This window comes from Pteronotus mesoamericanus, unplaced genomic scaffold, assembly GCF_021234165.1.
Source record: "Pteronotus mesoamericanus isolate MK-2021 breed Mesoamerican mustached bat unplaced genomic scaffold, CSHL_Meso_final contig_26, whole genome shotgun sequence".
Taxonomy (NCBI): Eukaryota; Metazoa; Chordata; class Mammalia; order Chiroptera; family Mormoopidae; genus Pteronotus; species Pteronotus mesoamericanus.
Window position 1 is genome coordinate 2,966,920 of NW_026555109.1, and position 15,091 is coordinate 2,982,010.

Sequence of the window (15,091 nt, forward strand, 5' to 3'; positions counted from 1 at the left end):
CCTATATTTATCAACCCCATAATGGAAATCACTTTTTTATAGTCCTGGAAACAGGTTAAAAAATTAAAAAAAAAATTACCATCTTATTGTATTCAATCAAGAAAAATCAAGAAATATTCATTGTTCTGTCTTAGCACATTGTATGTGGAGGGGCAGGGGAGGAGTATGAAACATGACTGTGATTTTGAGAACTCAGGACACTCATGACAGATAGATGAAAATCTGAGAGAGAAGAGTTTAATAGAGATAATGAGGCTGGGCACATGATTGATGGCCAAGTCAATGGTTCATACACAGACAACAGACAGAGGGAGGAGGGAATGTTGTAAACCAACTGGTTTGAGATAATATCTTGTTCCAGAAAGGGCTGAGCTATACCTGAAAGAGGAGTTATTCTAGATAAGGATATGACCTTCGATATCTGTGAAAGAGACAAGTTACAGATAACATTTATGTTTAAAGTTTTTTCAAACAAGCAAAATATTAAAGCCAGAAATTCCTTGTCTCAGCCTTGCTGCTTAGTTCTGTGGCCTTGTGCATGTCACCTATTTTCTCAGAGTTCACTTTCTGTGCTACTCTGCAAAACACAACTACCCAGCAATAGAGAGCTTCCTGTCTTGGAATTTGCCCAAATAAATATTAAATTACCTCCCCAAATCACATATTATCTGTCCCCATTCCTACTACACCCTTAATGGGTGCTTTCTTTGGATCTACCAAAATCATGTTTGGATCAAACTCTTTGGGTTCCAATCCTGTGTAAATTTGGACACATTACTTAACCTCTCTGGGCCTAAGTTCCCTCAGCTCTCACGATAACTTTGCTGACCTCACATGGTTATAAAAAGAGTTAAACAAGACACCCACCTAAAGTGTTTAGAAACACTGGCTTTAATAAATGCCATGGAGTAGTTAACTTTATTATAAGTACCTTCTCCAAGGAGGATGAAAGCACAGGCACAGACTATTTTCTTTTGAAAATTCCCTTTAGTACTTGGTTTATTGATACCAAGGCTCTTTGTCTTTCCTTTTAAAAGACCTGCCCCCATGTCTTTCACGTTGAGACAGAGAAGAATCCCAGGTCCCTTGATTGAGAAGACAGTTTGAATGTATTTGTTTTAAGGTCTCCAAGGGAATACCTCAGGTTATGGAATCAATAAGGAGTCAGCCAAACAGGCCCTCTGAGATTACAAGTATCTTTTTTGACAGGCTTCTGAATAAACATGGAGACAGAACCAAGAGTCCACAGACACATCATTGGATGGTAATAATGTCCCTTCCAGATTTTCAACCCAGAGATGAAAGGCTCTGCAACTCTCACTACTCGTCCCTCAAACTTCTCCAGCTGATGTAACTCGTGCTCTCCCCAAGTGCTGGGGATACTTCCAGCTACTACCTGCTGCCCACCCTTGCCCCCTTTTTTTCTTTTCCAATGAAAAGATAAACTACTGGTCAACTCAAAATTACAGCTGCAAACACAATACAGGACACCATGCAGGCACCAACCACTGTTGTCTACATTTCAGCTAAAGAAATTACTACTACTTAAAGTAAAGTAAATAAACAAGGCTGAATAGTTAGAAAGATACTGACTTAACATGGAGGGAATCAAGTGTTCTTTGATTTAGAAAGTTTACGTAGAGGAAAATGAACACTTTATACCAGTTTTAAATGCACAACAGAACTGTGAACATGACAGATGGCCTTGATGTTACCTGCTTTAGGCCCAAATATTTGAGTATTATTTCACAAAAGGTTGTCATGAGGGTCAAATGGCCCTACAGGAAGAATAATGAATCAGAAAATAATTTGTGCTTCTTAAATTAATTGGGGGGGCCTCACTTGTCATCTCAGATGATCTGTAACAAAAACTAATCATTTTAGTACTCAGGGAACAGCAGAGATATAAGCAAGGCACAATGTAGACCCTAACATCTGGGATGCTCTGCTGGGCCAGGGCCTTACTCCTGGGGAGTGAACAGGAAAGTTGAGTCAGTCTCAGAAAGATCCCCTCTCCTCTCCTACAGGGCCATCAGAGAACCTAGTCTGCTCAGTTCCTGCCGTCAGCATTTTCTCCATCTGGCTGGCTCCCCTTCTCGTAGCAGCTTCCCTCCCTTAGAATCCGAGGTTCCCACTTTGTTATGCCACCTGCTCGGCTTCCCCACACTCCAAGCCAGCGCAGGAAGTGGCGGCTGGGTGGCCTCGGGCCGATGAGTGGGGCGGCTTTCTGCCGCTCTGCTCCGCAGCCAGTTTGGAGTAGCTGTCATTCGCTGCGCTGCAGGGGTGCCGCCTTTAATCCAGGGCTCTCGGCCAAGTGGCCAGGCTGCACCCAGCCATCGCCGGCGCCGCGGCCAGCTGGCGGCCAGGCGCGGGGTCCTGAGGCCAGGTGCCGTAGGCGCCCGGTACACCCTAGGCCTGCGGAAGGGCTCGCGCAGTATGATCAGGCTGGGTGACCACCGCACCGGGCGTAGGGAGCGCAGGAGCCGATATCCTGGATGCAGGCAGGAGGAGCACGCACCCTCCCGCGTGCTTACAGCAGCGCGCCCGGGGCCTGCGTCCCCCCGGCCCCGGCCTCAATTGCAGTCCCGAAACCAATTCTTCCAGCAGCGCCGCCGCGGGGTCCAGAACGGCTCACCAAGCTTGGGGATCAGCGATAGAGGGGACTTGGCGTCCACTCCGCCGCCGACTTTGCTCGTCCCGCGGCGTGCTCGGCCCCACTCGACCCTGCGGGAGTCACCCTGCACGTTACCTGCAAGCAGCCAGAGCGGCAGCTGCATCTCCCTCCCGGGCGCGGAAACTCCCACAGCTCCGGTCGCCCTACCAGAGCTGGGCAGGGGGAAGGGCTGCCCTGACGCGCCCCACTCCCGCGCCTCGCGCTGCCCGCCACCCGCACCTCCCACAGCTCCCCACGCGTGCCGCCGCTCACTCTCACGCTCCTGCCTTAACCCGCCCCCCTAATTTCGGCCATTGGCTAATTCTGCCGTCACCATCGTGCTGCAGCTGGTTCCTTTTCAGCCCATTGGCTAATGCGCCGGGGACGTCATGTTAGCAAGGCTAGGGGCGGTGAAGGAGGCGCAGGGACAGGCGGACTTCGCCGTTGAGGAGGAAGCCGAGTAAGTAGTGCAGTCCGGGCGGAGCCATGGCGGAAAGGGCGGTTCCGCCAGGGCCCGGAGAGGCGGGCTGCTGGGGCGGCTCCGCGCGGTCCCCGCCAGCAGCTGGAGGAGTGTCCTTTCTCCTGCTGTCTGTCGGTGCGACACTTTTTTCTGTCTTGTCTGCGCTTCTCGCCGGCGGGACTGCAGGAAAAGGAACTGAATCGGAAACACCAGAACTCCAGACTTCTTTCCGTGTGGGAGGAGTTACTTCAAATGCTTGTCTCCACTTCTGCCTCTCAGAACAGAACTGAAATACGTGCTTCCATCCAAGGTCCTGCCGCTTTTTGTTTTTGTTTTCAGCAGATCCTTACCCGGGGCCCAGTGTCTTCATTCTCCTGCTGACCCACGAACCCTCCTGTGACGAGATCTGCCATCCGTCTTCATTCACTGTCACTTTGCCCAAAACTTCCAGTCCCAACCAGATTGCCACTCTGTCCCACATAACCTCTATTCAGATTACTTTGTCTCCTGCCTCAAGAAAAAGAAACTTTATCCATCCTCCACCGTCAAACCTACCAACCTACTCCTTAAAAGCACGGACTCCGACGACCTAACCCCCAGTTTTTTACAGTACCATTGAGTTCATAATAACAGCAGGCTCTGCCTCTTGACTGAATCTTTAGCACCATCAGCATTTAATCAGTCCCTGAACTCTGCGCACCTTTCCAGCTGTCACGCTGCCTCTCTCCCTAGGTGAAGTTGTTGAAAGAGCTGCCTGCCCTCATTCTTCTAGTCTCCCACCTCTCCTTCACTTCTTGGTTTCCACACACCACCGAAACTGCCTCCAATAACACCCATATTCACTAAATCCAACCCTCTCCTTCCTCATTTTGAACTCTTAACAAAGTTAATTCTTCCTCCTTAACACGCCTACTTCTTTTGGTGATAGCGGTACTCTGCTCTCCTGCTTTCCTGTCTCCTTGGCTTGTTTATCTGCCTCTTGTTGACCTCCAATTGACATATTTTAAAGGTCTCAGCCTTTTCTTTCACGCTACAACTTTTCCCTGCACGATTTAATCCACTGCCGACATTTTAATCAATATATCCCAAGTCTATAATTCTGATTCTTACTTTTCTGACTTCCAAACCCGTTTATCTAGCTTCCTGTTCCTCTTCTCCACTTGGTTATGTCAAACCACCGCCTTAGATGGAACACATCCAAAAAGGAATGCATGCTTTCACCTCTTTCCCCTCCTCTCTGTGACAGTGATGTGTTACCCTTGGCATCTGACAAACCACCAAGATTGTACTTGCTAAATGTCTATCAAATCTGTCCACTTCTTTCCATCGACAGCAATACATATAATGCTGTGCTACTGTGTCTTCATAACTCACATTCAGTGATGTCCCATTGGTGGATTGCAATGGGCCACTGTGGGATTATTTTCCAGTGGTCCCCAACCTTTTTGGCACCAGGGACTGGTTTTGTGGAAGGCAACTTTCTCCACATACGGGAGTGGAGGGGATGATTTTGGGATGATTCGAGCCCATTACATTCAAGCTCTGTTCCTGCTGTGCCGTCTGGTTCCTAACAGGCCTGGATGTTGGGGACCCCTAATTTACACCATGGAAATTGACAAACATTATGAATTAGGGTTTGATTTGTTGTTTTGCTAATTATCTCTAGATTTAAGAAAGTGATGGAGAAAATGTTAATAATGCAGATTAAAGTTAAAATGTGTTATGTTTAGTGCTGAAACTAAGATTTTAGTTTAATTTGTACAAGGGTGAGAAACAGTTTAACTGATCATATAGACTGACAAGTTTTCTAAGAGCAGATTGAGATGCAATTCCATTTATGAAATCATAGTTAAATTATAAGCATCACTTGGATACAGATACAAGCCTTTAGCAAAAATCAACAAATGCATCATTCCATAAGAATCCATCAACTATATGGAATTTGCAATAAATGATATTTTGTCATTATTTGTAAATTGTGCTACACTTCCTGTATATCAGTAACATAATATATGTATAGGTGTGTGTAGTGTATGTGTGTAATTTTCCCAGAAAACCAGTTCTTAAATACTTACTAGCACACTGCTGATTGATATAGTTAGAAGAACTGGTAGTGCATGGTGAAAATAAGTTCTCTTTAGTTTTATTAGTGTCTTTCAACTCTTACAGACAATGCACTCCTTATTTCCTGATGCCAGGATGATTCATTCTCACTGGGGTCCCTGTTGGCACTCCACTGCTCTCTGTTGCTCTTAGACTGAAGGACCAAAAGCTGCTTCATGGCTGGGCCCCTTGCCTACTGCTCCCAAACCAGTTCATTCTCCTTTGTTTCTTAAGGTCAACCACACTCACCTTTTATAGTCCTACAGTACACTGTGCTCCTTTCCATCCTGAGCTATTCACATACCTCTGCAGCATTACCTCCTGCTCTTCTCTGTGACACCTTGCTAAATCTCATTCATCCTTCAGGTCTCTGCTCAAATGTAAATTTCTAAGAAAAGCCTTCCCTGAATTATCTTTCCAAACACCTGTAGGTCCCTCTATATATACTCTCATAGTTCTTATCACAACTCTAACTAACTAACTAACTAACTAACTGTGTGCTCATTGTATAAAGTTTATCTCCTTCGTTAGAATTCCACAGAGGCAAAGATCACATCTGTCTTAAATGTACCCCCTGCAGTTGTTGTGCCCTCCACATAGCAGGCACTCAACAATGTCTCTCTGAAAATAGTACATTTCTGAAAGTCACTCTGCATATTATTGGCAGTGCTGGGGTTAGAATTGTAATCTCCCAACAATACAGTGGTATTCTGTTCTGTAAACTACTAACCAGGCCATGATCAAAATGATATCATACTATGTGCTGAGCACAGGGGCAAGCTCTGTGGAAAATATAAAGGTAAAACTGATGCTGATTTATATCTTTCACAGTCTTATGGTTTAATAAGTACAAGGTGCAGAGGATATCTCCTTGTTGCTGGTCCATACACTAATCACCACCTCTTGACTCCAGCCCCTTGGACAGGAGATCTAGGGTCACCACACACAGAAAGCATGCTGGTTGAGCACTTAATATATGTCAAGCACTGTGCTAAACCCTTTGCATATATTTTTTTTAAAAAATTGTCACAGAAACTCATTGAAGTGAATACTGTTACCTTCATTCTGCAGATGAGGAAAAAGAGGCTCAGAGGTTCAGTGTCAAATGGCCATTGCATTTCTTAATGGAGCCAAGATTGGGTGCACAACTGAGGGTGTAGCTGGAGATTTAAAGAACCTGATGTTTTGTTTCTTAGATTTCACCAATAAGTGAAATCACATAGTTGTCCTCTGACTTACTTCACCTAGCATAATACCCTATAGGTCCATTCATGTTGTTGCAAATGGCAAGATTTTATTCTTTTTATGGCTGAGTAATATTCTATGTTATATATTTGTTGTATCTTCTTTATCCATTTGTGTATCAATGAAAGATTAGATTGCTTCCTTCCTAGCTCCTTGTAAATAATGCTGCAATGAACAAACTCATAGATACAGAGAACAGACTGATAGTTGCCATTGGGGAGAGTGTTGGGGGGATGAGTGAAAAAGGTGAAGGGTTTAAGATGTACAAATAGTTGGTTATAAACACAGTCATGGGAATGTAAAGAATATGTATGCATACCCATGAATATGAATAGCCGTGTGGGAATTGTCTGGAGAGGAGGTGGTGGGTAGAGACAGGCAAAGGGGGAAAAATTTGGAAGCTGTAATAAAATAAATAAAATATAATAAGAAATATGCTCTGGCTGGTGTGGCTCAGTGGACTGAGTGCTGACCTGCAAACCATAGGGTCACCAGTTCAATTCCCAGTCAGGGCGCATGCCTGGGTTGTGGGCCAGGTCCCCAGTAAGTGGTGTGAAAGAGGCAACCACACATTGATATTTCTCTCCTTCTCTTTCTCCCTCCCTTCCCCTCTGTCTAAAAATAAATAAAATCTTTTAAAAAAGAAATCAAATACAATATATGAAATATAGCCAGTAATATTGTAATAACTATGTATGGTGTCAGATGGATGCTAGACTAAGTGGTGTGTTCACTTTGTAAGTTATATAAATGTCTAATCACTGTTGTACACCTGAAACTAATGTAATATTGCATGTCTACTGTAACTGAAAGAAAAGAACCCTGAAATGCCTAACAAGGTTGATACTTGGGTTGGAAAGAAATGGAACCAAGAAGATGGTAAATATTACCTTTTCCCCTCATTCCCTCTCCCTTTCTCTCAGCAGTAGATGTCAAAGTTGTGGGAGGGAGATGAGCTACTTGAGCCTTTTTGGAGGCTGGTACATAATTTTTTGAGGACAGGTGTTGTGTGTTCCTTGCCCAGATGCCACTCTTTAAAAGTCTCTGACTGGTATACTGCAAGGGCTGTTGCTGCTATCTAGTGCACACACTGTTCCTTGATGGAATTTTTTTAAAGTATATTCTATTAAGTATATTTTTATTGATTATGCTATTAAAGTTGTCCAAATTTTTCTCCCTTTGCCACCCTCCAGCCTGTACCCCCTCTTTCCTCCAGCAATTGCCCCCCACCTTAGTCTGTGTCCATTGGTCGTGCATGTAAGTTCTTTGGCTTCTCCATTTCCTATGCTATTCTTAACTTCCCCCTGTGATGGAACTTCTAACTGGGGTGGCAAGTAAGAAGGACACTCAGAGTCCCCTTATACTTATACTCTTCCCAGGGTCAAGGGGATCGGATCGACAGGGTCCTGCATATCAAGGGATTCTGTATACACCTGTGAAAGCTGTGCCCTGCATAACTCCAGAGGGTTCTAGTCACACAAATTGCAACACACCCTATCCGTACACATTTTAGAGCTCCGAGACTTTCTAGAAGTCAAAACATTTCAACCATCCCACCAAAATCTGCTACCAAACCAGATGAAAGTAGTTACTCCCCCAAAGCTCAAAATGCGTCATCTTTTAACAACTTTTGACATCTGATACTGAGATAGAAGAAAGAAATTCATTCTTAGCCAGCTCAACCTGCCCACTCTCCCCCACCAGCTAACATAAATGCAGTTAACAATACCTACCGCAGCTAAAGCAGAGAACTACCAATGGTAGAGTTTTAAGGCAGAGAGTGGAGCCACCTGAGAAGGAAGTGGGGAAAGCATTTGTGGGCAGGCACTAATATAACATGTTGTACCACATCCTATAGGTAATCATGTACTTTAATCATGCTATATCCACAGCTTGGAACTTTCTAGATGTTCAGATGTACTTACCTACTAACTCATTTACAACAGTAGCACATTTGCTTTACCTTGACCTTTTCCATCCTCTTCAGTAAAATATAATAAACACAATCCTCTTCCAACAAATAAACTTTCTGTAATTTCTTTCAATATCACTTGTAGCAAATTGTATTTCCTTAATATTTAAAACACATGTGTTATTCAATGAATCACTTATTTTAAAATCTTAAGCTTAAATATAAATGTCTACTTTGTAGATTCAAATATAGTAATGCCCTTGTCTATACGAAGTGGGATTTACTTAATGGTGGGCCAATTATTTACTTACCTCTTTTTTCATTCAAAAAAATTTTGCCAAATGCAAGTTATCTGCTAGTTACTCTCCCAGGTATTGATGTTTCAGAGCTCAGTAGTTCATGCCAGTAGGCATACGGGCAGAGAAACAATTACAGTCAAGTTTAGTGAGTGTTTCACAGAGGAATGTTTAGGGATTTGTGAGTTTGCCCAAGGCGCAGGAGGTAGGGTTGGAGAAGGGAGGAAAATAGGAGTGTGTTAGAGCAGTGCTACTCAGAAGCATGGTCCCTGGGCCATGCCAATCCATGGAGTGTTTGTTACTGGTCTGCAACCTGCAATGAGATCATTGTGAGTCATTAAAAACTTTGTAGTAATTTGATAATGCTTGAGGAATTTATTAATAACAAATTTGGGCTTATATTTTTGTTTTGGTTTAAATTATATGTTTCTTGTCATTTACTTTTACTGTATTTTTAAAAACTATTGAGTCACAACAGACTAGAAATAAAGACATAGGTGTTCTCCACAGAGGGTTTGAGAAATTTTAGGTTAAGGAATGTTTCAAAACAAGTGATACCTATGTTGGTTCATGAAAAAGTAATAGTTATTAATGAATAAGATAAATTCTGGGGTCATCCTAAGCAAATGAAGTAGATCGAACAAAATGTAGAGACATGAAATGTACGAAACATTTGTAGAACTACACATGGTTGGTTGGCTTGGTGTACAGGGCATCTGTGAAGAATTGTAAATAGGTGAGTATAAATGAATAATGTAGTGATTATTAGCACTACTTGCCAATTTTTTCTAGCTCTTTGCTTCCCAGACACGTGGTAGGATTGCTCTTCTCTGTCCTCTTTGCAATTACATATAGCCCATGTGACTTGTTTTGCCAATGAAAGGTATGCAGAAGAGACAAGTCACTTTGGGTGAACGATTTAAGAGCCGGAGTGAATTTACCACATGTCATTCCTATAGTTATGATGATCATAAAAATGTATGTCAATGTAAAGCCTCCATTGGCTTAGGTCCCTGAGAAACCAAAATGAGCAGTTCTCTTCCAACCTATGATGACCTGTAGCACAGAAAAATATACATATTCTTGTCTGTTGAGCTACTGATATTTTAGGATTGTTATGACAGCATAATCTAGTTTATTCTGACTGATATAAGCAGGTAAAAGCCAAACAAAAAAATCCTTCAGTGCCATCATGGAGTAAAGGTAATAAAATACACCCTGGTTGGTGTGGCTCAGTGGATTGACCACTGATCTACAAACAGAAAGGTTGCAGGTTTGATTCCCAGTCAGGGCACATCCCTGGGCTGCAGGCCAGGTCCCCACCTAGGATTCTGCAAGAGGCAACCAATCGACGTTTCTCTCCCTCTTTTTCTCCCTCCCTCCCTCCCTTCTCTTTAACAATAAATAAATAAAATCTTTTTTTAAAAAGGTAATGAAACACAATGGAAAGATTAATAAACAAAAAAATGACATGTTTTTTAGAAAGACCACTTTGGCAGCAATGTAAAAAATGGATTGGAATAGAGTAAGACTAGAGGCAGGGAGATGTCTAAGCAAATAATTATGATAGTACATGGGAGAAGGAATGCTTGTGAAATTAAGTATTTGGGGATAAAAAGGAGATTTGGGAAATATTTAGTAACTGCAACCGATAATGCTTAGTGGTTGATTATGTGTAAGAAGTGAAGTATAAAGAGAAATCCAGAATGATTTCCACATAGATTTTTAATTGATAGGGCCAATCATCATGGCAGCAAATATAGGAGGAGGCAGTCTGGGATTGTAGACAAGTGGTCACTTTGGCACAAACAGTTTCATAATCAGGGCTTACTGTGATGCAGTCTTCTTTCCCTAAATGACATGGGGTTGGGGCTGTTGACTGTGTGGAGGTTCAGAGGTTCTATTGAGAGGAAGGGATGGATGTTGAATAGATAGCCATCAGTGTGTTTTACCTCATGGCACTTGGAAGGGGATAACGTGTCAGGGGGGATTTTATTTGTAACACGTAAAATATTTTAATTTGTTTGAATGTTGAGAAGTAAGAACCAGAATAGAGAAAGCAATTGAAGATAAAAGTGAAAAAAAATATATGATATGGATCACTGTGTCTGAAGAGCTAAGAAGAATATATAATCCAGAGTACAAGTTGAAATAGATACTGTTTCCCCTTGAGTAGAAGTAAATTATATTAAAGAACATAAACCCCCCATTTATGGATTGTTTAATTTTTTTGAAATATCTTATATTTTCACTGGTTCACCAGAGTTCAACAAGTTAGCTATCTACTCTGTCCTTAAATTAGCTAACTATTTTCTTTTATTTCCTCTAAGTTTTACTCTTTTCAGGAAGTCCATGATCATCTCTATTTTTAGGATTCCCAGATTTCTCAAGAGTTGGTGAGAACTATTGTAGGTCAATCAATATTTGCCAAGTGCGGATTTGTTTTTTGTATAAATATAAAAAAGTCTTTGGAGAGTAATGTTGAACAGTTTTATTTAATCTTAAAACATTATATCTTACATAGTAGTTCCATAAATTTTCATTTTAACATACATTTTCAACACTAGGTGTTTAATAGTAAATTAGGCAAACAGGCCTATGGAACCTATGTAGTTATATTTGAATGTAAACTTTAAGTCCTGAAATAACTGGAGAAAACATTGTGATGTCAGAAAAGGAAGTAAAAATGTAGTGCTTACTCTGTGCCAGTACTGTCCTAAGAACATTTTGTATATTAGTTAATTTGGTCTATGCAATGCCTTATAAGGTAGATATATTATTGTCCCCCTTTTATAGATATGGACACTGAGGCATGGAGAGGTTAAGTAACAGCTGTCTGTTGTAGTGCTGGGTGAGCTCAAGATTTAACCAATTCTGACTCTTGACTCTACATGTTCTGGGATGGACATCAATCAAGAATTATACAAAGTCATTCTCAAAACCTGCATCTTTTTTTTTTTTTGATAGCACCTTTTTATTGTTTTCTAATTTTCAGAATCAACTAAAACCAAATGCGTTGAAAAAAATAACCGTCCTATCATAACAGAGTACAAATGCAAAACCTGCATCTTTATTTCTGCAGCCTTTCTTCTTTCTCAGTCATCCTTTGTCTTACCCCCAGTATCATGTTCCCTTTTCCTTATGCCAGTTGTCTTACTTTAAATATCTATTTAAAAGAAATATTATAATAATGTGATAAGAATAAAAATAGTTCATTTTCACTGAGAGCTTAGAATGTGTCAGGCACATGATACACGCTTTCTTTCATGGATTATTTTGTATGGTTCTAATAATCCCTAGGAGCCTGCCATACAAAATTATTACTGATTTTATAGATGAAGAAGGTGGATCTCAGAGGTGTTAAGTAGCTTGCTTGGTCAAAGGGCAAAGCTGGAATTGTCACTGGGTGATATGACACCAGGTCCTAATATTTTGAACCATTACCCAAGACTTTGCCATCCATTTAATTATTGTTTCTTAACATTTTTTTCTCCTTCAAAATATGTCTTCCTAATACACTCCCCTTTCTTTGGATTGACAAATTCTTGCTATTTAGCTCAAATTTTATGATCTTTGTGCAGACCAGCTCCTTCCTGCTTATATTTTTAGTAAAGGCAACATTTGCATAATTATCCTTTTTTAATGAATTACATTTATATTGTTATAACTCTTATGGAATTTGAAGGACACTCTAGTACCTTGTGATTGAGAATTTCCCTTTGTTTGTTTGGTTTTTGTTCATACTTCTTTCTACTTTTGCCTGGCTTTTTTGTTCAATATCTTCTTTCTTTCTGCCTTGACCTCCTGAATATTTCCCATTTACCGTTAGGACCTAGTTCAAGGAAACCTTCTTTGTGAAGTTAGCCTTTCTCAAACCTGCAAGTACAATTAAGCATGCCCACCCTTGGGTCCTCAGTGGATTTCACAAAGCTGTGAAAATCTTTCCAATGTATTAATTGTTCTTTCAGAGATTTGTTTCTTTATAATGTGGATAGCATCTGATTTCCTTTCCATGTCCTTGGGGCTTAACACAGTTGAAGTTCAAAAAAAAGTGTTGAATTTCATTTAACTTCCAAATTAAATAGTACTGTCTATGAGGAATACTCTAGTGTGCACAGGGATGTAAATAGGTTTAGCTTGGGGTAGAAAATACCAATGGGGTATGATCTTAACTATTGCAACAGATGTCACATTCCGTGCTCAATTAAGCACAATTAAAACTAAGAGGTAAGAGTTGAAAGGAGATTTTGCCTCAGTTTAAGCACCCCAATGTTCATAGCAGCACAATTTACAATAGCCAAGTGTTGGAAGCAGCCTAAATGCCCATCAGTAGATGACTGGATCAAAAAACTATGGTACATTTACACAATGGAATACTATACAGCAGAAAGAAAAAAAGAACTACTAAACTTCACAACAGCATGGATGGAACTAGAGAGCATTATGCTAAGTGAAATAAGCCAGGGGGCGAAAGACAAATACCATATGATGTCACCTATAAGTGGAACCTAACCAACAAAACAAAGATGCAAGGAAAATAAGACCAGCAACATGGAAAGAAAAAGAAGCCAACGGAGACAAGAGGGAAGGAGGGAGGGGTGGGCGGGGGGAAAGGAAGGGAAGGGCAAGTCAAGGAACATACGGTAAGGACTCATGGACAAAGCCAAAGTGGGGAAGGATTGAGGGAGGGAGGTGAGGAGGGGGCAAGGGAAAGTGGTGGGGGGAAGGCAGAGACAAATGTATTTGGGAAACGAAATTAATTAATTAAAAAAGAAATAACTTTCTAATAGTAAATATCTAAAATGGAACAGGTTACTTTTGAAAAATCATCAAATCCCTATCAAATGCAGTCTACAAACACAGGCTGAACAAGTCAATGACAAAGGTACTGAGAGAGGAATTCTCTTCTGTATTGAGAGAGACACTGAATAAGTTAATGTTACAGGGATGCCTTGATCTTGACAATTATGATGCTGTTAAAGAATAATTTCCGAAAAGTTGAAAACATGATTCCCGTACATGTATAGCATAAAGAAGTGTTAAAGATTTTATTCAGCTAGCGAGATGGTAAAACTAGTTTAATAAAATTAAAGGAAAATATACATTCTGATAGAGCTTCTCTGAGTTTGAGATTAAAGTGGTTAATGTCCTGTGTGTATATTACATGTCGTTGGATCTGCTTTGACTACTGTTGACTGCCTCTGAATGAATGATAGTCACAATGTCCTATTCTCAACAGCCCTGCTCAGCTTCTGTAGACTCATGATTATGGCTTCTTTTATAGAGTCAATTTGTCTCCTATTTGGTCCTCCCCTTTTTCTCATGTCTTTTATTTTCCCCAGCATTATTGTCTTTTCCAAACAATCCTGCCTTCTCATGATGTGCCTGAAGTAGGATAGCTTCAGGTTTGTCATTTCTGCCTCCAGTGATAGTTTAGGTTTAATTTGCTCTAGAGCCCACTTGTTCATCTTTCTGGAGGTCCAGGGTATCCACATCATGTTGGAGGTTAATGTCCTCCAACATTAATGTAGCCTTTAAGATTATCCTTTTTACTATACAGACAATTGTTGCATCGCTACTGGACAAGGCTTACAAGTTAACATGTAACTTTATAGACATAGAGCTCTTACCTAATAGTAAGTAGAAAATGCAAATAACAGTCCTCTAAAAAAAATTAATGCTTGGATGAGCCTGTTAAATAATGCCCCAGTGTTTTAGCTTTCTAGATCTGTTGTAACAAATTACTACAAACTGGATGGTATAAAACAACAGAAATTTATTCTCTCACTGTTATGGAGGCTAGAAGTCTGAAATCAAAGTGTCGTGGGTGTTGGTTCCTTCTGGAAGCTGTGAGAGGGGATCTGTTCCATGCTTCTTCCCAGCTTCTGGTGCTGGATGGCAATCTTTGGTGTTAATTGGCTTGTAGACACATTATGCCAATCTCTGCCTTTGGGTTCACATGGCATTTCTTTTCGGTGTGTCTCTCTGTTTCCCTGTCATTTCCCAAATATAAGGACACCACTCAGATTGGATTTAGGGCCCACTTCAGTATGACCTCATCTGTTGGTAAATGCCTGTAGCGCCGCCAACAGGTGAGAGGGCCCCAAGGTTGGAAATAATGAAGGAGGCCTTGGGAAAACAGGCCACTGAGGAGACAAAACCCATCCCCCTGGTCCCGCTTGGTCCTGTGATGGTCTATTGTTGATAACGGGTAAGTTCTTTCATGAGGAGAGATGACCTAAGACAGACATCAGCTGGTATGGGCAGTGGGGCAAGGACTGGGGGGAGGGGCATGGAAAAAGGGCAAAAAGCCCTGCATCCCTTGGCTTGCAGGGTCCTCATTCTATCTGAAAGAAGTCTCCTTATCTCTTGGTGGCTCTATCCCACTTGTCTGGCTCAGGCTTGAAACAATACTAAAGGCA

At 41.3% G+C, this 15,091-nt stretch overlaps 1 protein-coding gene across 2 annotated transcripts in view; it reads right to left on the reverse strand.

Moving 5' to 3' along the window:
* The window catches only part of TMTC4 (transmembrane O-mannosyltransferase targeting cadherins 4), an 83,098-nt gene extending 80,170 nt beyond the window's left edge, over positions 1–2,928 (reverse strand). The window contains exon 1 of one of the 2 annotated variants that reach the window (XM_054574355.1): positions 2,636–2,928. The gene's annotated coding sequence lies outside the window, so the exon portion shown is untranslated. The remainder of the gene's footprint in view (positions 1–2,635) is intronic. The other variant, XM_054574354.1, reaches the window with a different exon arrangement.
* Positions 2,929–15,091: the final 12,163 nt, after the last annotated feature.